The sequence below is a fragment of the Kogia breviceps genome, chromosome 2 (assembly GCF_026419965.1).
Source record: "Kogia breviceps isolate mKogBre1 chromosome 2, mKogBre1 haplotype 1, whole genome shotgun sequence".
Taxonomy (NCBI): domain Eukaryota; kingdom Metazoa; phylum Chordata; class Mammalia; order Artiodactyla; family Physeteridae; genus Kogia; species Kogia breviceps.
Window position 1 is genome coordinate 39,226,846 of NC_081311.1, and position 24,338 is coordinate 39,251,183.

Below are 24,338 nucleotides of genomic sequence, written 5' to 3' on the forward strand. Positions count from 1 at the left end.
GTTGTCTGCAGAGCTGCCTTCCTTCCTAGAGGAGAATCCATTCCATTGCTTTTCGCAGCTGCATTCTTTGGCTCTCGGCCCCCCTCCTCCCTTTTAAAGGAGCAACAGCAGGTCAAATACATCTCTTGTTGCATTTCTTTGACCTCCTGTCTGCTTACCTCTTTCACTTTTAAGGACCCTTATGATTACATTGAATCTGACTAGATAATCCAGGATAATCTCCTTAATTTTTTTACTGTGGTAAAAAACACAATATAAAATTTACCATCTTAACTTTTTAAGTGTATAATATAGTAGTGTTAACTGTATTCACATTGTTATTCAGCAGGTCTCTGAAACTTTGTCTTCTTGCAAAACTGAAACTATACCCACTGGACAACTCTCATTTTTCCCCTGCCCCAGCCTCTGGTAAACACTGTTCTATTTTCTAGAGTTTGGCTACTTCAGATGCCTCATATAAGTAGAATCTTGCAGTATTTACTTTTGTGATTGACTTATTTTACTTAGTGTAATGTCCTCAATCAAGGTTCATCCATGTTGTAGCATATGACAGGATTTCCTTTTTTTTTTTTTTTTTTAAAGAGTAAATAATATTCCATTATATGTATATACCACATCTTTTATCCATTCATCTGTTGATGGACATTTAGGTTGCTTTCACCTCTTGGCTATTGTGAATAATGCTGCAGTGAAGATGGTTGTGCAAATACCTCTTTGAGTTCCTGCTTTCAATTCTGGGCAAGGGGTAATACACCCAGAAGTGGGATTGTCGGATCATGGGGTAGTTCTATTTTTAACTTTTTGTAGAACCTTCATGCTGTTTTCCATGGAGTGGCTGCACCATTTTACATTCCCACCAACAGTGCACAAGGGTTCCCTTTTCTCCACGCCAACACTTGTTGTTTTGGTTTTTGAGAGTGGTCCTCCTCACAGCTGTGAGATGGTATCTCATTTGGTTTTGATTTTCATTTCCCTGATGATTAATGATGTTGAGGATACTTTCATATGCTTGTTAACCATCTGTACATCTTCTTTGGAGAAGTGTCTATTCAAGTTTTTTAACTGGGTTATCTGGTTTTTGGTGTTGAGTTGTAGAAATTCTTTATATATTCTGGATATGAATCCCTTATAATATGTATAGTTTGCAAATATTTTCTTCTATTTCATAGGTTGCCTTTTCACTCTGATTGTTTCCTTTGCTGCACAGAAGTTCTAAAGTTTAATACAGTCTCATTTGTCTATTTTTAAAGCTTTTGTTGCGTATGGTTTTGGTGTCATAGTCTAGAAATCATTGCCAAATCCAGTGTCATGAAGCTTTCCCCCTGTGTTTTCTTCTAGGAGGTTTATAGTTGCAGGTGTTACATTTAGGTTTTTAATCCATTTTGAGTTAATTTTTATATATGGTGTAAGGTAAGGGTCTACGTGCGTTTTGTACAGACTTCAGTCAGTCTCCCTCTTCTCAGCTCCTTACTGTCTTCTCCCGGGAACCAGAAGCTGCATGTCCTGAGCCTTTCTGGAGCATTCGGCTGGATTTTTGTTTGCTTCTCAGGCAGTGAGGTTCCAGCCTGTTCTGCTCTGCTCTACTGTGCTCAGCAGTCATCTCTGCCTTCAGCTTCCAAAATGCCATTGATGTCTGTTGTCTTCACTAATATACTTTTCTGTTCTTTTTGTCCTTATGAATTTATATCTTTTGTCCTCTTTGCTATAATTTTAATGGGGTTGAGAAGGAAGTAGAGATAAACAGAGCTATTCCATTGGGCATCCATAATCCCCAAGTCCATATTGCTTTTTAAAATGATATTTAAAAGACTTTAAAAAACGATATCTCACATTTGCTATTGTTAGATCCTACCTCTGAAAATAATTGTTCAATCTATTTCTTTGCTTCTCTTTGTTAACCAGTTTCTATCAAGGGACCTATAAGCATCCAAAGCTGGCATTAATTAAAGTTATTTTCCCAAACATTATTTTATTATTCAAAAAAAACAGATATTTGTTTGTAATGTGAGACTTAGTGAGGTCTCGAATATAAGGTGACACCCTATTTCCTCAGTTATACTTTTTTTCGGTGGGCGGAACCCTTGATTTATCTTTAGGTATATGCACTGTATGTTGGTAGCATCAGAAGATGATGTTCTTTTATATAAATATATTTTACTCTGAAGTTTTTTTAAAAAATTAATTGATTTATATTTGGCTGCATTGGGTCTTTGTTGCTGCATGTGGGTTTTCTCTAGTTGTGGCGAGCAGGAGCTACTCTTCGTTGCAGTCTGCGGGCTTCTCATTACAGTGGCTTTTCTTGTTGTGGAGCACGGGCTCTAGGTGCATGGGCTTCAGTAGTTCTGGCACACAGGCTCAGTAGTTGTGGCTCGCGGGCTCAGTAGTTGTGGCACATGGGCTTAGTTGCTTTGCGGCATATGGGATCTTCCCAGACCAGGGCTCGAACCTGCATTGGCAGGTGGATTCTTAACCACTGTGCCACCAGGGAAGCCCACTCTGAAGCTTTAATTGAGCACTTTTAAGCCAATGTAATGTCAAGAGAGTCCTTTTTGTTTGTTTTTAGTTAGTTTGTGACAGTAGCTTTCTATTGACTGTATTTGATTATTTACAAGGATAGTGCTATTTCTTACAGATAGGATAAAGATTGGTTAAAATGGGAGATTAGGCTTCCCTGGTGGCACAGTGGTTGAGAGTCCGCCTGCCGATGCAGGGGACACGGGTTCGTGCCTCGGTCTGGGAAGATCACACATGCCGCGGAGCGGCTGGGCCCGTGAGCCATGGCCGCTGAGCCTGCGCGTCCGGAGCCTGCGCTCATCTGCAGTGGGAGAGGCCACAACAGTGAGAGGTCCGCATACCGGGGGGAAAAAAAAAAAAAAAAGAGAGATTGCTTGGTATGACTAGGTCCTTAGGGACTATCAAGAGTAGTTTTTTGTTCCAAGAATTGTTTCCTCACAAAGTTTAACCTATTAGTTGTCTTAAGATAGGAACCCAGTTTGGTCCATGCAAATCCTTAGGATTTTTATCCTGGGGTCCAGGGATGAGCTTCAAAGAGTTGAAGATCCTCCTGAAATTTAAGTGGTATTAGAATAGGCTTAGCTATCATCAGATATTCAATGATGAGGGGCTTGTGTGATCCTGTAAAGAGTTGAAAACCCACTTCCAATAGATTATTATAAAGAAAAAAAGATAGAATGTTGCTGATTAAAAGAAACACGATCAAAATGAAATGCCACCTTGCTAGATGCCATTAGATTCCACATTCTTTCACATGTAAGTACAAATGACCGTAAATAGGGACTAAATGAACAACTTTCTTTGTTCTTTGTCAGATGCGAAACATTATCTCTGTCTTCCTGGTTATGCACACACCCATTTACACACATATAACTATGAAAGGTATCATTCATGAGGGTAATGTTTTAGCCTAGAGACATGACCACCTTTTTATCAGTCAACTTGTAAAGAGGGTAACTTAGGAGTTACCCTTTGTTTTCATAGAGAAACTGCTATACTTTATTTGTGAACATCAGTTATTTGTTGACAGTTAAAGATAGTAGATAAATATATAAAAGGAGAGATACCTCTATGTGATAGAGGGTTACAGACTTTTGTTTTCAGTTAAGAAAAGATGGGATAAGTTTATGTTATGTATATTTAATGACAATTTTTATTAAAAGATTGAGGAAAGAAAGAAAGGAAAAAAAAAAGAAAAAATGATGGGGGTGAGTAAAGATGGGGTGGGAGGTGGGGAAGGTCAGTTGTGAATTTTTGTTTCCAGTCTAATACTTGGAAACTTAAATGCTTTTGTTTATAGTGAGGTGTCCTGGATTGATAAGGTCTCTTTCAATGTAGGAATTTCATGATTCCATTTTCAAAGTGGTTAAGCTTTAATTGCTCTTCTATTCTAGGTACACCATTGAGTTCTTTGGGATGCACAAAAGTGTCTGGCTGGGAAGCTTATGAAATAGAAGACAAGACCCTGCCTCAGGAAGAGTACATGAGAATAATTTTAAAGGAACCCAGCAATAAATGCAAAACAGTAGCTGTTGGAGGTACGTCATGACTTAGAGCTTGGATTGAACCTGGTGTGGCACACTCTGTCCTAAGTCAAGTTGAGCCATTCTCTGGGAACCTTCTTAGAGCAGAACTTCACCCTCTGACCTCAAATACACCAGTGGCTGTGGTTCTCTGAACTTGACTGTGTAATGGGATGTCACTCTTAACTCTTTCTTAAGCAACTCTGACTCAGCCCCTCTAGAGTCCTGCCTATTGCCTGGCAGACAATAAAGATGACAGTAAAAAGGCAACATTTGACGATGGACAAATGAAAGCGATAGTAAATTTCTAGCCAGATACCTCACTGCCTTCTCTTCTGGGAATGGGGCAGTCAGTATCAAAGCTCAATGAATGTGTGTCCTTTGAATCAGCTGTTAACTTACTGGCTTTTCTCTACCCTGTTTGACGTCAAGGCCATATCTGAGTCTGACTGGGTGGTGGCTGCATCTGATTCACTGGTTCCCTGTTAGTCTTGACCTGCTTGTCTCCTTGACCCCTCAAGTTACAGTGTTAAGTGGCTACTTCATTTTCTTGCTTAGAGCGATAATTCTTTACTCCTCAACCAACTTTATCATCAAGGTCAGGGTAATGCATTATTTCACATCCTTCAACCTTCAACGATGTCTGGCTTTTGATGCACTGGCTCCTTTTTTATGGCATAGCCTATGACATGTTGTGTGTCATCTTAATCCTTTAGGGGTTCTTTTTCCCAATCTACCAATATAGAACACTTTAAATATACCCTGTGCCAAGTAGTTTATATCTTCGATCATCATACCATCATGAGAACATTAAACAAGTCCCACTTTCTAGATGAGAATGCTGAGGTTCCAAGTGGTTAAATAACTGGCCTACTATCTCTCAGAGAGTAAATGGCAGAAATGGGATTTATAGCATTTAATTAGCATATTAAAATCAAGTATTTTCTAATTTTATAATTTTACTGAGAGGATATTATCGGTATGTGACATTATTAAAATGTGCCCTCTTTCTAACATACGCCCTGATGTCTTTGTTGATACATTCTGAATTGATATTGAAGGCAGTATAGGAAGTGTGAGTGGACTTTGATGTTTCTGATACAATCCTGTGTGTCTGTGACATTTGCACCAGTACCCAGATCCTTTCAATATAGTTAGTGAAGATGATAAAGACAAGGAATGATGAGATTTTGCTAGAAGTCTTCTCATGTGGTTCACAAACTTGTTTCAGAGCCTGAATCCTTTAAAATGTAGGGCATCTATTCAAGTGCTTAGTCTTGGCTCAAGTGATCACTCTCAGTACGTATAGCTGGGAAGTTTCCCTGAAGGATGTGAGTTTTAAGTTTAAGTGAGTTTAAGAATAAATCGTATCCACTTTTTTTTGGTCCCCTATAGTGGGCAACATGAATTGAAAATCTGTGTATTTAGACTTCTGAAATATTTTCATTAAATTAGCAGAGGCTATATATACTGGTAAGTATTTTAAATCCTCACTAAAATCCAGGGAGGTTGGTGTGGTAACCTTCTCTGAAAGATGAATAACCTGAGGCTTGTGACATTATGAAACTTGCCCAAGCCTGTGCAGTTAGAGAATGGTAGAGCCAGAACTTGAACCTAGATTTGTCTGATTTCACGGAGTGTGCTTTGAACAATTACGCTGCCTCACTGATTACACGGTGGTGACATTTAGATCGCAAATGTGGCCAAGGATTTTTTCCTGCTTTACATTAATACAAAGGCAGTCTTAAAACAAACAGTTAAATAGGCCTCACCGTCACAGAAGCAGAGGCTTCTAGATAGCGTGGTGTACTCACTGATGGGGTTGCATCCAAACAGTGACAATACTGTTATGATGGACTGAGAACTGGGAAGTGTGCCTCTCCGGCTGTGTGTCCTTTCCCACGCTGAGCCTAGTACGCTGCCAGGAGCAGTTAGGCTTGGCTCACCTGAGCTGTTGGTGAGCAGCTGTTCCTTCCAAAGCAGTTGTGGCTGGAGTTTGGCTACAGAATCACACAGCTCTTGCATTTGTATATGAGTCTCAAAATTTATGAAATATACAAACCTTAGAACTTCAGGTATATTGTACCAATTTTACTAAAAGTAAAATTTCTTTTTGTTTTTAAATTTACTTTTTTCCTAATTCTAAACAAAATTTGATGAGCATTAACAAGTTCAAACAACAAAATACAAACCACCACTCAGAGGTAGCTGCTGGTAATATTTTGGTGTGGATGTTGCCAGTTTTTTTCTTACGACTACATATACCTTGTAAAAAGTACAAAATTAGAATTATAGTGCTCTAGATCTGTTTTTACTCAGTATAACTTCAGCGTTTTCCCCCTGTTTTTAAGTTTTCTTTTACAACATGCTAAAAAGTGGCTACAAAGTGTTCCATGTGTGTAATAACATAAGTTATTCCATCTTATTATTAGGTTGACCTAATCCTCATTCAGTTCAGTTAGTACCTCTCCAGATTAGGCCACAGTGGTAGGACAGAAGTATTAAAATAAACAAGAACTCCACAATTGCCACTAGTTTTTACATATCTTGTAAAATAACTAATGAGTGTTAAGATATGATGAGAAAACCCAGATCACTTCCTCTGTCACATTATATAGTGAACCTGACTTGTAAATTTCCCAGTACAAATGCATGGAGTACTGGAAATTCCCTTTACACTTGTAAATTTTGAAACCTTTTTCTTTCATCGAGGTAACCCATCTATGACAAGTAATTTCAGTTTTCCCGTGGTTAGAAGAAACTTCTCAAATTCTTATTTGCAGATAGTTTGGCCCTACTAGTTCCGTAATGTAATTGATGCTTCATGTACTAGTTAACTAAGCATTTTTTCCCCCTCTTTTTTTCCGCAAGGAATCCCAGGCCTCATGAGTGATGCTGCTTTACAATCTCTTAGAAACATTCACCTTGCAGTACAAATATGGCTTCTCCTGAACTGAAGAGTTCTGTGCTCCTAGGGGGTCAGAGTTCTCAAATGGTGATTACAGCTGAGATGGGTCAACATTTAATAGATGCATTCTACTTAGGCTGATAGGAAGCCGGGACTATAATGTATTGTTCCTTTTTATTCTTCTCTAAAGGCATCACTGTTAAGTTAAATTATCATCATTATCATTATATCATCATCCTCACCAGGCCAGTGCTTTTCAGACATGGTTCTTTATTGCCCTTGAAATTCCAACATACCTGGGAGTGGGTTACAGGTGAGGGAGGAGGGCAAGGCCTTTGACCACCTTCTTGTCTCATCAACCAACAGCTCTGCTTTTATATGTTTTATATAGTGAACTTCCACAGAGTTTTGTTTAAAGAAAGTTTTGTTTACTTCCTTAAGGAAGTAAAGACTGAGAATCACTGTGGCGTAGTGAACCTACAGGCAGATGAATAGAGAAAGAAAATAGATGTTTGCACAGTATTACTTCCAGTGTTCATTATGCCTGTATTTCTCCTGCAGGGACACAATCCCTCTTGGGTTTGGTACTTAACCATAGGCCCTCCAGTTGGAATTCCCATAGACTGACCTGCTTTTAGGGCAGTGGTTTCCCTAGAGGTACCTCAGAAGTTCTAAGGTTAGGAGAGATGGAGTGATAGCCTTACAGTCATTGGTGGCAGAAAGTAACTTTTGGTGATGGGGTCAGTGAATGGTACTAAGTATACCCCTGCCAGGTTAGCCCTGGGAGACTGGTCTCTATATTCTGGTTGATGTGGGTAGTATGAGGGCGTTCTTGCCATCAGAGTGATGTGGTGCGTGATATTGAGCCTGACAGTCTGTGAAATCTCCTTTATCTATTTCTAGATTCTTTTATTATTATTATTATTTTTGTGTGTGTGTGTGGGGGGGGGGGGGTATGCGGGCCTCTCACTGTTGTGGCCCCTCCCGCTGCGGAGCACAGGCTCCAGACGCGCAGGCTCAGCGGCCATGGCTCACGGGCCCAGCCGCTCTGCGGCATGCAGGATCCTCCCGGACCGGGGCACGAACCCGCGTCCCCTGCATCGGCAGGCAGACTCTCAACCACTGCGCCACCAGGGAAGCCCTCTAGATTCTTTTAGAACATTTTGGGTGGGCTGTCTTAAATTGAAGATTGATATTAATGAATCACAGAACTGACCCCTCTTGAATCAGGCACTTTAGCTATGTTTGTGCCACAGCTCAGTGGATTAAGTAAAGAATTTCCCTAAAGATCAGCTTGGTAATATTTTTTAAATAAAATTTTCCTCCTTTTCAATTTTTTCTTTATTGAGCTATGTTAAGTGTACTTATTTTATGCTGAGAGTTCCAGTATTTGAAGTCTTTTCCGATCTGATTTCATTTGCCTGTTTCTGTTGGTGCTCATTCATAGTATCGTGTTTCTTTGTGTCGATGATTTATTGGCTGAACTCATGTTCCTTGCAATTTTTATCTGTGTGAGTTCTTTAGGGTCAAGATTAAAGATAGGTTTTCCCAGGGAGTATTTATATTTTCTTCTGCCAGGTACCTGTAGGTACCATCAATCTAGACAGTCTTTATTTTATTTTTTATTTTTTTTAATTTTTTTGCGGTACGCGGGCCTCTCCTGTTGCGGAGCACAGGCTCCGGATGCACAGGCTCAGCTGCCATGGCTCACGGGCCCAGCCGCTCTGCGGCATGTGGGATCTTCCCGGACCGGGACACGAACCCGCGTCACCTGCATCGGCAGGCGGACTCTCAACCACTGCGCCACCAGGGAAGCCCTAGACAGTCTTTAAATTAAATTATCTGCTTGAGCTTTCTTGAAGCATACAGTATGAATTTAGACCACAAAACCACATGAGTACTAGTTGTTGGCTGTGAATTCACAAGGGAGATTTTCCGCCCAGACCATTGCCATGCCTCACCTCACCCCCCAAAAAGGTGCTGGGGATAAAAAGCAGTTTCTCTTCTCTTCTTATGGAGCAAGTTAACTTCTCATTCATTGCCCATATCCTGAGGGTATAGTTCTGTAAAGTTCCCATTTTATGCCAGGAGCTCTTAAACTCACCAGCTTGAGGAGTCTTGGTTTTATCTACTCTCTTGCTCTGTGTAATCGTTATAATAAGTTCAAGGTGACCAGGGTTCTGGTTTTGTTGCTTTCTTACTTCCCAGCTTTCCTACTTTTACCGTCTCTTACTTTATTGTTGCCTCACTGGTACATTTAAAAAGATGTTATATTTTCTTCTTTATTTTTATTTGGGAGAGTAGTTTAACATATCTGTTGTGTCATTCTGCATAAATGGAAGAATGAGTAGGTTTTTTGTTGAGTAGGTGCTTCTAATGGATGAGGTGGGAAGTAGGGCAGAGCTCAAAAAATTATTAAAAATTTAGGTACAAGCCCAACCTCCCCTTTTAATTTGAGTGTCTGCTGTGTACAGTTGGATTAGGTCAGGAATGAGGTGGAGAATAATTCCTTGTAATATGCTTTTTGAGTTGGTGGGGACTTTGATGTCTTTGACACATTATTTATTGAGATGAGATTTATTTTTGTTCATTGATTTGATTAATTAATTGTCCAATATTTTCCTACATCCTATAAGTTTACCCTTCTAGGTAAGATTCCTAAGTAACTCCCCCACTTTATGGGGGTTTCTTTGTTATATTTCATAATGTGATATCTGCCATAGGTCCACATGATGATGTCCTGAGAGGCTCTGGTGTATGTTGGTCCATTTATTCAATATTATTTCATTTGATTCTGAATTAGTGGAATATTATTTGAAAGTGAAAATAGTTGCAATTAATATAATATTAATAATAATTAATATGCCATGATACAAAAAAGAAATCAGTCTCAAAAAGAAATTCTTAATGTTATGGTTTAAATGTACAATGTGCAGATCCTGCAGAATCAGTTTTATGATTTGAAAATTCAGCTGCCTCAGTACTCTTTGGGCACTAAATAGGAGTTTAGCAAGCAGCATTGCCATCTGACAGAAATATGTAATATGCACATGTGCCACTCACTAACATAAATGAATTACACACTCTGTTGCGAACTTTAGTTTTCTTGTTTTGAGACTGCCACATTAGATTTATGTTGCAGAGGAGGACCTGCTATCAGGGTTACTGATCTAACACAGGTAGCCTTTCCTGGTCCATCCATCACTCTGCGTCGCTACATTAGAACACAGTTTCCTGGAAACAGTGATATATTTGGCATGACTTAAACTAATGACTACTTTTTTCGAGCATGTAGCATGGTGCTAAGCAAATGTGAAATGGAATAAATGTTGATTTAAATTGGAAGAAAGCTCAAGTTATGATGACTAGGGTAGGAATAATGATTGCCTGGAACAGTTATGTATTTTTGATTATGAAAATTAGTAGTCTGTTTTAAATATTTGCCATGGAAGGAATCAGAAACATACCATGGTAAGCATGCCAGCTGGATTAATAGCATGATTTGTCAGCTGAACACTTACACAAGACCACATTATGATTAGAAATTTTAAGATTAATATTTGAAGGGCATGGGGATGTTTATTTATTATGATTTTTTTGAGTAGCTGTGTTTGGAAGTTTTAATTTTGTAAGATGTGCTAGCTTAACAGATCTTCACATTTAGTTCTGAAAAAATGGCTGTTAGTTTTTAAAATGTTGTAATGTTTACTTTGAATTGGTGGAAATAGTTTCTAGGGAGGAAAATGGTTTGCATCCCACATTATAAATATTTTCAGGCTTTTAAACTATTTGATCCAAAGCATCACTATTTATTACTTTTTGCTCAAAATTTGAGAACTTAGTGTATTTTTTTCTCTTATCACAGTTATATTTTTCAGCAGAGTACATTTCTGAGAATTATATCATTGATTTTTTTTTTTTTTTTTTTCAGTATGCGGGCCTCTCACTGTTGTGGCCTCTCCCACTGCGGAGCATGTGGGATCTTCCCAGACCGGGGCACGAACCCATGTCCCCTGCATCGGCAGGCGGACTCCCAACCACTGTGCCACCAGGGAAGCCCCTAATATTTTTAAGAAATTGAATAAATTTAGGTTGACAAGGAAAGCTCACTAATTTTAGAGGAATTCTTAAGAAATCCTTTAGAAAAATGAAGAAAGCTTTCTTGATGTGAATAGTCTTCTCTTTTTTATGCAGGGGTTTTTAATCTTGGGGCACTCTTGATAATTTTTTTTAATATCACATTCAAAGATATATTGAGTATTTTTTTGACTGCATATATTTATTTCTACCTACATTAATTTGGGAAAGAAACCATAATAGAAACAAAGATTATATAAGTAATAGCTCATTTTTAGAATCTTTTTCTTCCTAAATATTTGGTGGGAAAATGTTAATTATTAATGTATTCACTTTCCAACTTCCACACAGTCAGAAAAGCAATTGTTAAAACAAATATTTGAAGACATAATTGTTGTCCTAACATTCTCAGCATTCTATTGCTTTTCTCTTCTGTCAAAGTGAATAATCAAAGTAAACTAAAACTTAGTTGTCTTTTTTAGTGATTGGGCCCTGTCTGAGTGAAGAACACATAAATGACATCTCTTTGTAATCCAGAATCTGGGTTTTTTTTTATTTTGGCTGCACCATGCAGCCTGTGGGATCTTAGTTCCCCAACCAGGCATTGAACCCATGCCCCCTGCATTTGGGAGTGCGGAGTCTTAACCACTGGACTGCTAGGGAAGTCCTCAGAATCTGTTTTCAAACTCACTACCCTCTTAAACTTTGTTTTCTGTACAGGAATGTGTAATGTCTTAGGCTCATCATGTAGAATAATCCAGAGTGATCTCCCTTCCATGGATTTATAGCAGTTATTTCTTTTTTCCCTCTTTTGCTACTTAATCCTTAGCTGGCCTGTGCCATCTCTGACATTATTGTTCTCATTATTTAAAATAAAAATTCGACTGATAGTTTCTGATAGTCTGAAACTATTAGAAGATAATAATATAATAATATTATTATTAATAATAATAAGATAATAATATCTGCTATGTACTGTGTGCTTTTTATATCCTAAGGTCTTTATTTACATGATCTCTAATGAGAACCCTGGAACCTTGCAGGGATCTTCATGAACTTCCTTCATGCAGCAAACTTTGGGTGTTACCTTTATGTTCTAGACCCTCCTTTAGATACGTTAGGTTGTGAACAAAGGAAAAAAAAACCCTAAACAAGCCCCAAACTTGTATCATGGAGCTTATAGCCTAGTGGGAGAAAGAGGCTAAACTAGATAAGTAACTAAAATACATGTGTGCTAGATGGTGATCAGGGTTCTGGCAAAAACTGAAGCAGAGAAGTGGGTGGGAGCGTGGGTATGAGTGAGGTGTGTGTGTGTGTGTGTGTGTGTGTGTGTGTGTGTGTGTGTGTGTGTAACGTGTTCGCTGTAGCACTAACTAGGGAGGGCAGGGAAGGCCTCAGAGGGAAGGTAACATGCAAGTAAGGTCATGAAGGAGGGGAGGGAATGACTTTGCTCAGTTTGGGGCAAAAACTTCCCAGGTAGGAAGATAGTAAGTACAGAGGCCTGGATACTTTCTTTGTTTCAAATCCAGGAAACCAAAGCTCAGCCTTGCCCAAGGTAACACCGTTCCAAAGCACTGGTTCGCTGGTTCACACCCTGATCTGTCGCATCCAAAGCCCTCGCTCTTTTCGCTACCCTGGGTGACTCTAAAAGGAAATTTGTATTCATCTTAGGATGCTTTCCAGCTCCTAACAAAGTGCATTGTACATCGTGAGCACTGAAGATCAACCGTGCTGCTCTCAAGCAAAAGTAATAGATAGGTAGGTAAACAGATAGATTAGTTTTCTCTACTCAGCTAGTAGAACCTCAAAATGATAACTTCTTCCTCAAATCTCTTAAGAGGGTTAAGAAAAAACTTTCAGCAAACTACCCTTTCTGCTTTTTCTTTTCTTTCTTTGAAAAAAATTTTTATTACTATTTTGCTTTAAAAATCTCTGTTCTTGTTTATTTGTGAGATTTCAAGAGTACACTCCTAACTGTGTACAAACTGACACAAGCAGTAGTTTAGAAGGGAGAATATACGACAGTAACAGAGACAGATGGGATGGTTTTTTCTCTGTTCCCTTTAAGAGATATTACTCTTTTGTTGTTGTTGTGTACGTGGAGCCTGTGAAAAGGGAGTTCACTAGGATCACGGTATACAGTGTCATTTTTTAAGTCTGAATAGTGAAAACATTAATTGGTAGCAGATTAAGTGAAGGTATCACGTGGGCTGTGAACCCAAAGACTTGCCGTTGGGGCATCACCTTGTACCGAGCACCGTTCCACCACTTGTCTCACGTTCCCTCTTGGAGGGAACAAGGATAGCAGATCGCTGGTCATGACTGACATCTGGCACTGGCCACCTGAATTTGGGGTACTAGCTGCGATTTGAGTCCATGTGTGCTACTTTTCGTTCTTGGTCAGAATGAAGAAAAATATTTTTAAAAATTCTTTTTGGATAAAATATTTGTTAACCAGTGTGCTCTTTATGGCATTGTGATTTTGATATTAATTTTAGTGAAGTAACCCTGACACTCATTCTTAGAATCCTGACCCAAGTGATCTGATGTGGGGTTTTCTGGTCAGACTCATTGGATTTTAGTGGCTGTAAGAACCTAATTTAATATAACTATTCTAGGGTTATCTCCCTCTTGGAACCAGTTTGTGAGGATGACTGAAAAGTTAGGGTGGAGGCTGAAAGTTTGGCAAGCAGGCTAAGTAGACTAATCATCTTCCTTTGTATGGACCTTGCCTTCTTTTTTGTATAAGAAAAGAGTTACCTCCTTAAAGAGTGTGAGATTGTACTGAATTGATTCAGGTGACATTTAAGGGAAACGTTCTTGTTCCAAAGATGTTTGTGTATTTTGAGTGGATTTTTATGAGCTACTATTTGAGATAAATAAATGTTTGGTAATCACTTCATTCTCTGGCCTTGGTAGCAGTTCTATCCAACAGTAGTTCTTGTCTCCTCTTATTCATAGCCTCTCTTTGATGGTGCTGTCTTTTCCACTTTTATGGTTTCTTCTTCTTCAAAGTGCTGCTTTGCATGTGGCTCTCCTGGCCTCTCCAACTCATCACTTCCACCTTCAACTCCCAATGCTACCTGGATCAGCATCTCTGTTGATCCACTCAAACAATATACATTGAGCACCTGTTCCCCAGTAGACACTGTTCTAGGTACTGGGATACAACATTGAGCCAGACAAATGCCCTCTTCTCATTGCATGGGGGCAGGGAGAACAGACAAAGAACAGACAAGCATGTCAGGTAACGACAAGTTTTAGGAAGAAAAATAAAGCAGGGATAGGGTATGGAGTAATGGTGAGAATGGCATCTTCCACATGGTGTGTTTGAGTGCTGACTGCAGGAGCAAGCCTCAGTCGGGGGGATCTGAGGAGAGTGGGCTTTAGGCAGAAGAAACTGCAATTGCAGAGACCCCGACGGGAGAGTGTATAAGTGACGGCCAAGGGGCTGGGCTGGCTACAGTGCAGTGAGTGAGGGGAGAGGGTTTTTTTGTTTTGTTTTTTGTGGTACGCAGGCCTCTCACTGTTGTGGCCTCTCCCGTTGCAGAGCCCAGGCTCCGGACGCACAGGCTCAGCGGCCATGGCTCACGGGCCCAGCCGCTCCGCGGCATGTGGGATCTTCCCGGACCGGGGCACGAACCCGTGTCCCCTGCATCGGCAGACGCACTCTCAACCACTGCATCACCAGGGAAGCCCTGAGGGGAGAGTTTTAATATATGAGTTTGGAAAGGTAGTCGGGGGCCAGCTCATAGAGCACCTCTATAGGCTATGATGTAGAGTCTATGTTTTGCTCTGAGCGAGGTGAGACGGTACCTGTGGTCTTAAGCAGAGAGGTGACTTACGATCTGACTTATGCCTTAAATCCCTTTGGTTGCTGTGTGAAGACTGTCCCACAGGGGACACAAGAGGATGCATGGAGACCAGGTAGGAGACTATTGCCAAAGTCTAGGCCAAGATGCATAAGCCTGGACCAGGGTGGAAGGAGTAGTGGAGGGATAAGATGTGGTAAGATTCCAGATATATTCTTGAAGGAAGCTCATAGAATTTGGGTATAAGTTAGATGTGGATTTGAAAAAAAGAGAGGCATTCCGGATTTCTCCCAAGATTTCGACCTGAGCTGCTGGTTAGTTAGAATTATTATTTACTGAGATGAGAGAAGAGCACAGGAGGAAAATGTTGCAGTTATAGGGCGGATGGGGAGTAAAGTCTTTATTAATTAAAATAACTTTAATTATTATTGTTAATAATTAAACAATACTTGTTAGATATCTGAGTGAGAATGTTGAGAAGGCAGCTAGCTGGCTATTTGAACCTGGAGTTCAAGGAGTCCAGCCCAGAGGTATCTTTTTAATTGAGAGTTGACCTAGAAGAGATGGTATTTAAAACCATGGGATTGGAAGGGAGCACCTAAAGTAGTTCTCAAAGTATAGTAGGGACCCATGGGTTCCTTGGACTTTCATAGGGAGGTCAGCAGAGTTAAAACTTTTTATAATAATACTAAGACGTACAGTTCAGTAGTGTTTTCCAGAGACTATGTGTGACATCATAGCAGATTGAATGCAAGCACAGTTATGGGAATCTTCTGTTTTCTATTAAGCTAGGTATTAGGGAGATTTTAAAAAATGTAAAATGATGCTATTCTTCTTACTCATATATATGTTTTTATTTTGGAAAATATATTTTCTATTAAAATAAGTTATTATATGTTGATAGGGCTTATAATTGCTTTTAGATGAATTAATAAATATTTAAAAGTTTTCTCAGTTTTTAATACAGTAATTATCTATAGGTATAACCCTCATACACAAAAATTTTTTGAGTTCCTTATCAGTTTTTAAAAGTGTAAAGGGGTCCTGAGACCAAAATGTTTGAGAACTGCTGACCTAGAAAGCAAATAATAGGGAGGAGAGCTGAGCATTGAATGAACCTCTGGGCACTTACAGAGATCAAGAAGAGCCCACGAAGGGGGGTGAGAAGCAACTGCTGGAAGGAAGGCAGACAGTGGAAAGAGTGTGAGGTGTTCTGGGGGCCAAGTAAAGAAAGAATTTCAAGCGGAAGCAGGAGAACAACCGTGTCGTGCGCAGCCTAAAGGTCATATTAAATGAAAATCAAGAACCAACCATTGGCTTTTGCAATGTTGGAGGTCATTGTTGATTTTGAATTGGCTAGTTTCAGTAGAGGGGATAAAAGTAGGCTCAGGAGAGAATAGAAGAGAAGGGATTTGTATCACAATTAGAGTCCTGAGAGTGAGAATTCACTCACCCCATCCCTTCATGTTGAGGCATAGTCTGACCAGCCTTCGGATTTACCTCCGATGGGAACCCACGCCAGGCAAAACCAGCTATGAGTTTGGGCTGGAGGATGTGGGCAAGTGGTACGAGACGTAGTTATCTAATCCCCTGTGCTGTGGAGGGGTTATTTTTTCTTGACTTAAGAAACATGTTTATATGGAGTTAGTTGCTGAAGACTTTTCTTTCTTAAAATTATTGTGTCCTTCAAAAGGAATAACTGAATTTATTATATTTACTTCTTGCAATTTATTGGTCAATATTAAATATTATGGTTTTTGAGGGAAAAGAAGTGATATAGTTTCCCCCAGTGAGGTCTTTACCAATTTATATTAAATTTATTTACTTAAAATTTACGGTATGGGCTTCCCTGGTGGCGCAGTGGTTGAGAATCCGCCTGCCGATGCAGGGGACGCGGGTTCGTGCCCCGATCCGGGAAGATCCCACATGCCGCGGAGCGGCTGGGCCCGTGAGCCATGGCCGCTGAGCCTGCGCGTCTGGAGCCTGTGCTCTGCAATGGGAGAGGCCACAACAGTGAGAGGCCCGCGTACCACAAAAAAAAAAAAAAATTTACGGTAATTTCTCTTCCACCCAACTGAGAACTCTTCAACAGTAAGGTGGAAGTTTTTCATTTTCATTGCCCTAGTGACTATCATCTTGCCTGGAATACAGTAGGAATTTAATATTTTAGAATAGTAAGATATTAGCACATTTGGATTTATGCTTTATAGTTTATTTTTTGAGTGCTTTTCCATTGTGTTGTTAAAAGTAAACTTTAAATTGTTAATGGGATAAATAAAACTAGATAAAACCTAAAGGGCAGGTTGTTTTTAATTCCTCTAGGTTGGAACAAATATCAAAAAGAATATTTTGATAGGAAACAGATAATAGTTCTTTTTCCTCTGCTTTGTTTGGGTGTATATTTCAAAAACAGCGTGACTAGGGACTTCCCTGGCAGTCCAGTGGTTAACACTTCACCTTCCAGTGCAGGGGGTGTGGATTAGATCCCTGGTCAAGGAGCTAAGACCCTACATGCCTCACAGCCAAAAAAAACAAAACATAAAACAGAAGCAATATTGTGACAAGTTCAATAAAGACTTTAAAAATGGTCCACATCAAAGAAAAAATCTTTTAAAAGTCATGACTAAACTAAACACACACACACCTTCTGTTTTGAGGCTTTAGAATTTGTCCCCCAGGGTAATAAGAGAAATACTTTTGAACTGTGAGAGACCGTATCTCCTTCAGAACTAATTCAAAGAAATTTTTTTGTGAACTTCTTTTTTTAAAATTTTATTTATTTATTTTTTATTTTTGGCTGCACTGGGTCTTTGTTGCTGCGTGCGGGCTTTCTCTAGTTGCGGCGAGCGGGGGCTACTCTTCCTTGCGGTGTACGGGCTTGTCTTTGCGGTTGTTTCTCTTCGTTGTGGAGCACGGGCTCTAGGCTCACAGGCTTAGTAGTTGTGGCACTTGGGCTCCGTATTTGTGGCTTGCGGGATCTAGAGTGTAGGCTCAGTAGTTGTGGCACACGGGCTTAGTTGCTCCACGGCATATGGGATCCTCCCAGAACAGGGATCGAACCCGCATCACCTGCATTGGCAGTCGGATTCTTAACCTCTGTGCCACCAGGGAAGTCCCTGAACTATCTTTTAATTTGGGTATAATTTTACATACTATACAAGGTACAAATTTTAAGTGAACAGTTCAGTGAACCAACATCTCTTTCAAGATGTAGAACATTGCCGTCGCCCAGAAAATTCCCTTGTGCCATTTCCAGTCAGTTGTCCCAGCACCGAAGTAAATAGTAATATGATTTCTATCAACAGAGCTTAGTTTTGCCTCTTGCAGAACTTTGTAGAGTTATATAGAATGTACTTGTGTGTCTGGCTTCTTTGGCTTCACTTAATGGTGTTTTTGAGAGTCATACTTACTGTTATGTGTATCAATAGGTTGTCTCTATGTTGCTAAGTAGTATTCCATTGTATGAATTTACCTATTCACCTATTGATGGACATTTGGGTAGTTAAAACTTTTGGCTATTGTGAATATAACTACAGTGAACATTATTTTACAAGTCTCTTTGTGGACATATGTTTTCATTTCTTTTGGATATATACTTGGAAGTGCATCACTGGATAAGTGTATGTTTACTTTTATAAAAAATTGTCAAACATTTTCCTGAAGGGGTTATATAATTAAACATGCCCATCAGCAATGTATGAGAATCTCCAATATGGTCCAAGCCTTTGCCAACACTTGCTACTATTATCATTCTTTTCAGTATTAGCATTCTAGTGGGTGTGATGTGGTATCTTATGGTGTCCTGACTTCCTTTATGATAATGATGTTGAAAAATTTTCACGTACTTATTGGCTATTCTGGCGTCTTCTTTTATGAAGTATCAAGTCATTTGCTATTTTAAAGATTGGGTTGCATGACATTTTTATTCTTGAAGTATAGTATAGTGTAGTAGTTCTTTATGTACTCTAGGTACAAGTCCTTTGTCAGATATATGCACTGTAAAGATTTTCCAGTTGGTGGTTGCTTTTTCATTTTCTTGATTATGTCTTTAAAAAAGCAGAAGTTGTATTTCTGATGAAGTCCAGTTTATCAGCTTTTTCTTTTATCCGTAGTGCTATGCCTACTTAATGGTCACAAAGACATTCTCCTGTGTTTTTCTGCTCTATAGATTTAGGTCTTATGGTTAGTTCTATATGAGGCGTAGAGGTCAGGATTCATTATTCTTTCCATATAGATATCTATTTGTTCCTGTCTAATTTGTTGAAAAGACCATCCTTATACCCACTGAATTATTTTGGCATCTTGGTAAAAAAGTCAGTTGACCATATATGCGTACCTCTATTTCTGGCCTCTATTCTGCTGTGTCATTCTATTCATCTGTCCTTACACCATTATGGTATTTTGTTAGTGTCTTTGCCTGGTTTTTGTATCAAGGTCATGTTGGTGTATTCTTTTCCGCCTGTTTATCTGTGTCTTTGCATTTAAAATACATCTGTTTTAGGTAGTATGTAGTTGGGTATTACTTTTTAATGTATTCTGACAGCCTGCCTTTTAATTGGAATGTTTAGTCTATTTACTGTCATTATTGTTATGGTTAGTTTTATATCTACCATTTTGTTGCTTTCTATTTGTCCCATCTTTTAGACATTTTCTTTTAATCCTGTATCTCCTTTTCTCCCTTCTTTTTGTTTAGTTGAAAGTATTTTAGCATTACATTTTAATTTCTCTCTTAGATTTTCAGCGACACCTCTTCGTATGATTTTTACAGTCTCTCTGCAGATTATAATATTCATCCTTAATAAAAAGCCTTTTTGAATTAATATTTTACTACTTTGTATAAAATGTAAGAAACCTACAATGTGGTTTCATTTGCCCCTCCCCATCCATTGCGCTGTAGTCTTCATACAATTTATGTCCATATATGTTACAAAATATACAATTCAGTATTATACTTTTAATACAATATATGCTAAGTATATATAAAGTATTTGTACACACAAACTATATTTTATACAGTATATCTAATAAGTATGTCATAAGGGAATTAAGAGAAATAGTCTTTCATGTTTACCTACACAATTACTATTTCGAAGGTTCTTCATTCCTTTCTGTAGATTAAAATTTACATCTGGTATCACTTCTCTTCAACTGAAGAGCTTTCTGTAGCATTTCTTGCAGTGTAGGCCTATTGGCAACAGATTCTCTCTGTTTTTATTTATATGGAAATTTAAAATTTTTTTCCTTTATTTTTGAAAGATAATATTGTTGTAGATAGAATCCTAGGCTGACAGTTTTTTCTCTCCCCTTCTTTCAGTGATTTGAAGATTTTTTTTGTCTTCTGTCCTCTTCTGATGAGATGTCTGCCTTCATTCTGATTATTGGTCTCACGTGTAACATGTCTTTTCTGGATGCTTCTAAGGTTTTGTTGTTGTTGTTATCTATGGTTTTTATGGCTAGGTGAGGTTTTCTTGTGGCTGAGTTTTCTGCTTTTGTGTATTGCCGTTTTTGCTCCATTTTGAACATTTCTGACCTGACACATATTTTTCTGCCCCATTCTCTCTAATCTCCTTTAACATGTAAATTAGACCGCTTGATACTGCCCCACAGGTCATTGAGACTCTTTTAAAAACATTGTTTTTTTTCTGTACCTCAGCCTGGATTCTTTATACTGACATATCTTAAAGTTCACCAGTCCAACCTGTTTACTGTTGTGTCCAACCTGCTATTAATCTAATTCAGTATGTTTTTATTTCAGATATTGTAGTTTTAAGCTCTAGAACTTCCTTTTTTATTTTTATTTTTTGCAGTTTCTATATGTCTCCTGAAATTTCCTATTTCTTTACCCATTATATCTATCTTTCTCTGCAGATTCTTTTAATATGTTTATCATTGTTAGAGTTCTTATCTTCTAATTCCATTTTCTGGATTACTTGTAGATCTATTTCTATGCACTGATTTATCTTTAACTATGGAGTTGCATTTTCCATTTTCCTCACATATCTATTAATTTTTAATTGTATGCTGGACAATGCAGATGCTACATTGTATAGATTTGGGATTCTGTTGTTTTTTTCAAACAAGTAATTAAGTTGTGAATCATCTTCAGTGTTACATAGGCTCATTTTTATGTTAGCTATTTCCATTTTGCCTGTATTTCCCAGGAAATATCCTATAGTCAGTGTGTTCTTTATTTCTTAATCCATGTTGCTTCTGTGGTGTCACAGGAAAGTCTCAGGCCTTTACCAGGCTCCTGAAACCTGCCATGCCACATCTTGAGCTTAAACTCCTCTGAGGTGGGCAGCTGTTGGAATCTGTCAGCTTTCAGAAAACTTTTCAACTGTTGTTTTTTTCCTCTGGGATCCCTGGAGTCTCATAAGCTCTGGGTTTAGCCAACAAGTGTAGAATTTATTTTCAAATTTGGGGCTTCAAATATAGGCCTGACTTCCTCATTTGGGAGATTTTTCTTCTCAATTTTTATAGCTACCTTGGCAGGTCTATATTCTGACCAATAAGACTGTGGTTTGCTGCTTGAGTTCCATCTGCTGTGACATAAACTTGGTTGTGCCCTCACAGAATAAGCTGTATAAATGTAAATTATCGTTCATTGTGGTTCCCTTATTTAAGGGCTATAGATTATCCACTTTCTGCCTGCTTTTGGTTATTTTCCAGTGCCTTCAAAGTTGCCTTTTATATTTGTCCATGGTTTATAATTGTTCTTGGATGGAGGGCAGTTCTGCCATCATAAAGCCAGTCTCTTAAAGAATGTGTTTTGTGTGGTTTATTTCTGTCATTTGTAAAGAGGTGTTGAACCTCATTTTCATTTGGAGTTTAAAAATACCTTCAAGTCATGCATAATGGATGTTTGTTACTGGCCTATAACACATTGTTTAGATATAAGACAATATTTATGAAATGATTGGTATTTATGAAAAGAAATATAAGATATTAAAGCATAGTCCAAGATGGGAAATTTGGTAATCTTCTCTGACTTAGGCTGATGTTAGATAACCACAAGAATTCTAATTAAATATACTTATTATATGTATTTAAAGACTCTAGTGTAAGCACTGGAAATAAGTTTCAAGTAAGTACTTCAGCATTCCTAATGTCTGGCTGCCAATTTCTGACCTATATAAATAACCTTTAAGAGAGAAGATATCAGTTTTGAAGTTTCTTATCTGCCCCTAATGCATTTGGTCACTAAAATTGGCTAGGTAAGTTAGTGCAGTTGTCAGAGTCCAAGACTAGAAAGAAATTAGGCCAACTTAAAATATATCATGCTCCAGGAAAAGTAAGGATGTAGTTAGAAACTGAAATTAACACCCTCAGCATTGGTACTATTTTGCTTCTGTCTGCTGATGCTCAGCATGGTAGATGTATCATCATTATGATATTGGTAGGAATGGGTGAACATTTAAGGAGGTCAGAAACTGTTTTTTCTTTACACTGTCAGCAAAGCTATGTTAAATAATAACAGCATTGCCCTGTTTCACATTTTCCCTATGTATACTGTTTCTTTCAAGCAGCTTTGAAGTATTGTCTAATCAGCAGGGATTTTTGTTTTAAATAACCTTTAAAAACTCTTTAAAATATATGTGGTCATTGTATAAAAAGAAGAAAACACTGGTAAATAAAAAAGAAAAAATTAAATTAACCCAAATTCCTCTATCAGGTACAGCCACTTTGGGGGGCATATACCCTTTTAGTTATTTTCCTGTTTTATTTACAAAAATGGATCATACTCTGTGTATTTTATCATCTTTTTTTTTGCCCAGGTATTTCAGGCAGTTCTATAGGTATGTGAATGTTTTTGCTTCTGTACATGCTGTGTGTATTTATTTAAGCAAAAAAAGAAATTATGCAGCTACTTGTTTTAAATCTATCCAGCTAAATATTGTTGAATATACTAGGGCCCAATATACTGAAAATTTTATCATTAACTGAAACCACATTTGCATTTTTTTTAAAAAAAACTGATGGGCACGAGAGGAACTTCTTTGTAGCTTCTACTTTAACAAACCTAAGAATGGGTAGCCTGCTCTTATTCTTTTCAAACGTAAGGGCAGTTCGCTTACTGGCGCCTAGTCATAGCCTTCCCTCTTCAGCTTTATCACATCGTACATTGTTGAGGCTGGAAAAGCCTCAGAGTTGCCCTGCAAAATCACGCATTGCTGATCATCACCAGCTATATACTTAGTCACTCAGTGCAGAGTGTCATTTTGAAACACTCAAGCCTTCTATTTAATCAAGGTCTCATTGCCAGTGTTGTATCTGGGTGTTGAACAAGGCAGATTTCTGGAGTTTATAGTCTAGAAGGGAAGCAGACGTTAAACCAGGAAGGAATTATAGGTGCACTGAGAGTAATGAAGAAGTTCAGTGTCATAGAAACGTATGGTAGGTGTCTTGACCTCACCTGGCACGTTTGAGAAGAGTTCTTGGAGGAAAAGATGTTTAAATTGACACCCAAAAAAGGAGCAAGATTTAGGTAGGAGAATGGGACAGGAAAAGTCAGGGAGAGTTTTCCAGGTGGAGGAACTGCCAGAGACGGAAACTATGATTCATTCAGATGCTTCTGTCGCTCTCGATTTTCTTTCGTAGTTACTTTTGAGACGTTGGGATGATTTTTCCCATAATCACCCATGTAAAATACAGGGTAAGCTTGGACTTAACGTTCTGTGAGTCATAATCAACACAATATTTTACAGATGGGTTCTTTGAATGTTAATAACTTTGGATAAGCAACTACTGAACAAATTCATCACTTAAGTCTCTTAATCAAAAGGCCGTGCTGAGCCCCCAGCAGATTCGGTACTTATGGGAATGGTAGCCCTCAGGGTACTTGCTGCCAGTTGAATGGTTATGTTGTCCCTAGATTTTTCTCTCTGCTTCTTTAGTATGTCATATGGCCTCCTGTGAAGGCCAGGTGACTGTCCAGGCCAGGCTTTAGCCAACTACAGCTGAAAGGCCAAATCTGGCCGGAGACTGGTTTTTGTCAATACAGTTTTATCGGCACACAGCTGTGTCCATTCATTTTCATGTTACCTGTGGCTGCTTTCGGACTGTAATGGCAGAGCTGAATAGTTGTAAAAGATATCATATGCCCTGCAAAGCCTAAAATATTGACTTCTGTTTTGGTTGGTGTTTCTTCCCATATTTTTCACAGCCTGTCTGCTGTTTGTTATTTCTGTTGTTCGAATTTTTCTTCCTTCTCTCCTTCCTTACCAGTTGTCCTGGGCTGTGCTAATAAATAAGTGAGGCTGACACATCTCATTGCGTTCTGTCACACCGCATCATGGTCAGTCTTTGTCTTCGGCTCTTCTCCACTTAAGTTCTGATCACTACTCATTCTCAGAGGCCTTTCCAATGACTTCTAGCTTCATGGTGGCCTAGAAGAGAAAAAGCACCAACTTCGGCTCCAATAGAAAAAAAAAAAAAGCAATGTGTTTCACGTTGAACCCTGCCACTTAGAAAGTAGGTTCACTTAGGCATGTCACTGTAATTCTC

The 24,338-nt window shown here is 38.7% G+C and overlaps 1 protein-coding gene across 13 annotated transcripts in view; it reads left to right on the plus strand.

Moving 5' to 3' along the window:
* SGMS1 (sphingomyelin synthase 1) overlaps positions 1-24,338 on the plus strand; it is a 305,701-nt gene that overhangs the window by 148,537 nt on the left and 132,826 nt on the right. For 11 of the 13 annotated variants that reach the window (XM_067025115.1, XM_059054011.2, XM_067025107.1 and 8 more), the window contains one exon: positions 3,909-4,052. The exons of the other annotated variants lie outside the window; for them this stretch is intronic. The gene's annotated coding sequence lies outside the window, so the exon portion shown is untranslated. The remainder of the gene's footprint in view (positions 1-3,908; positions 4,053-24,338) is intronic. 13 annotated transcript variants of the gene reach the window in all.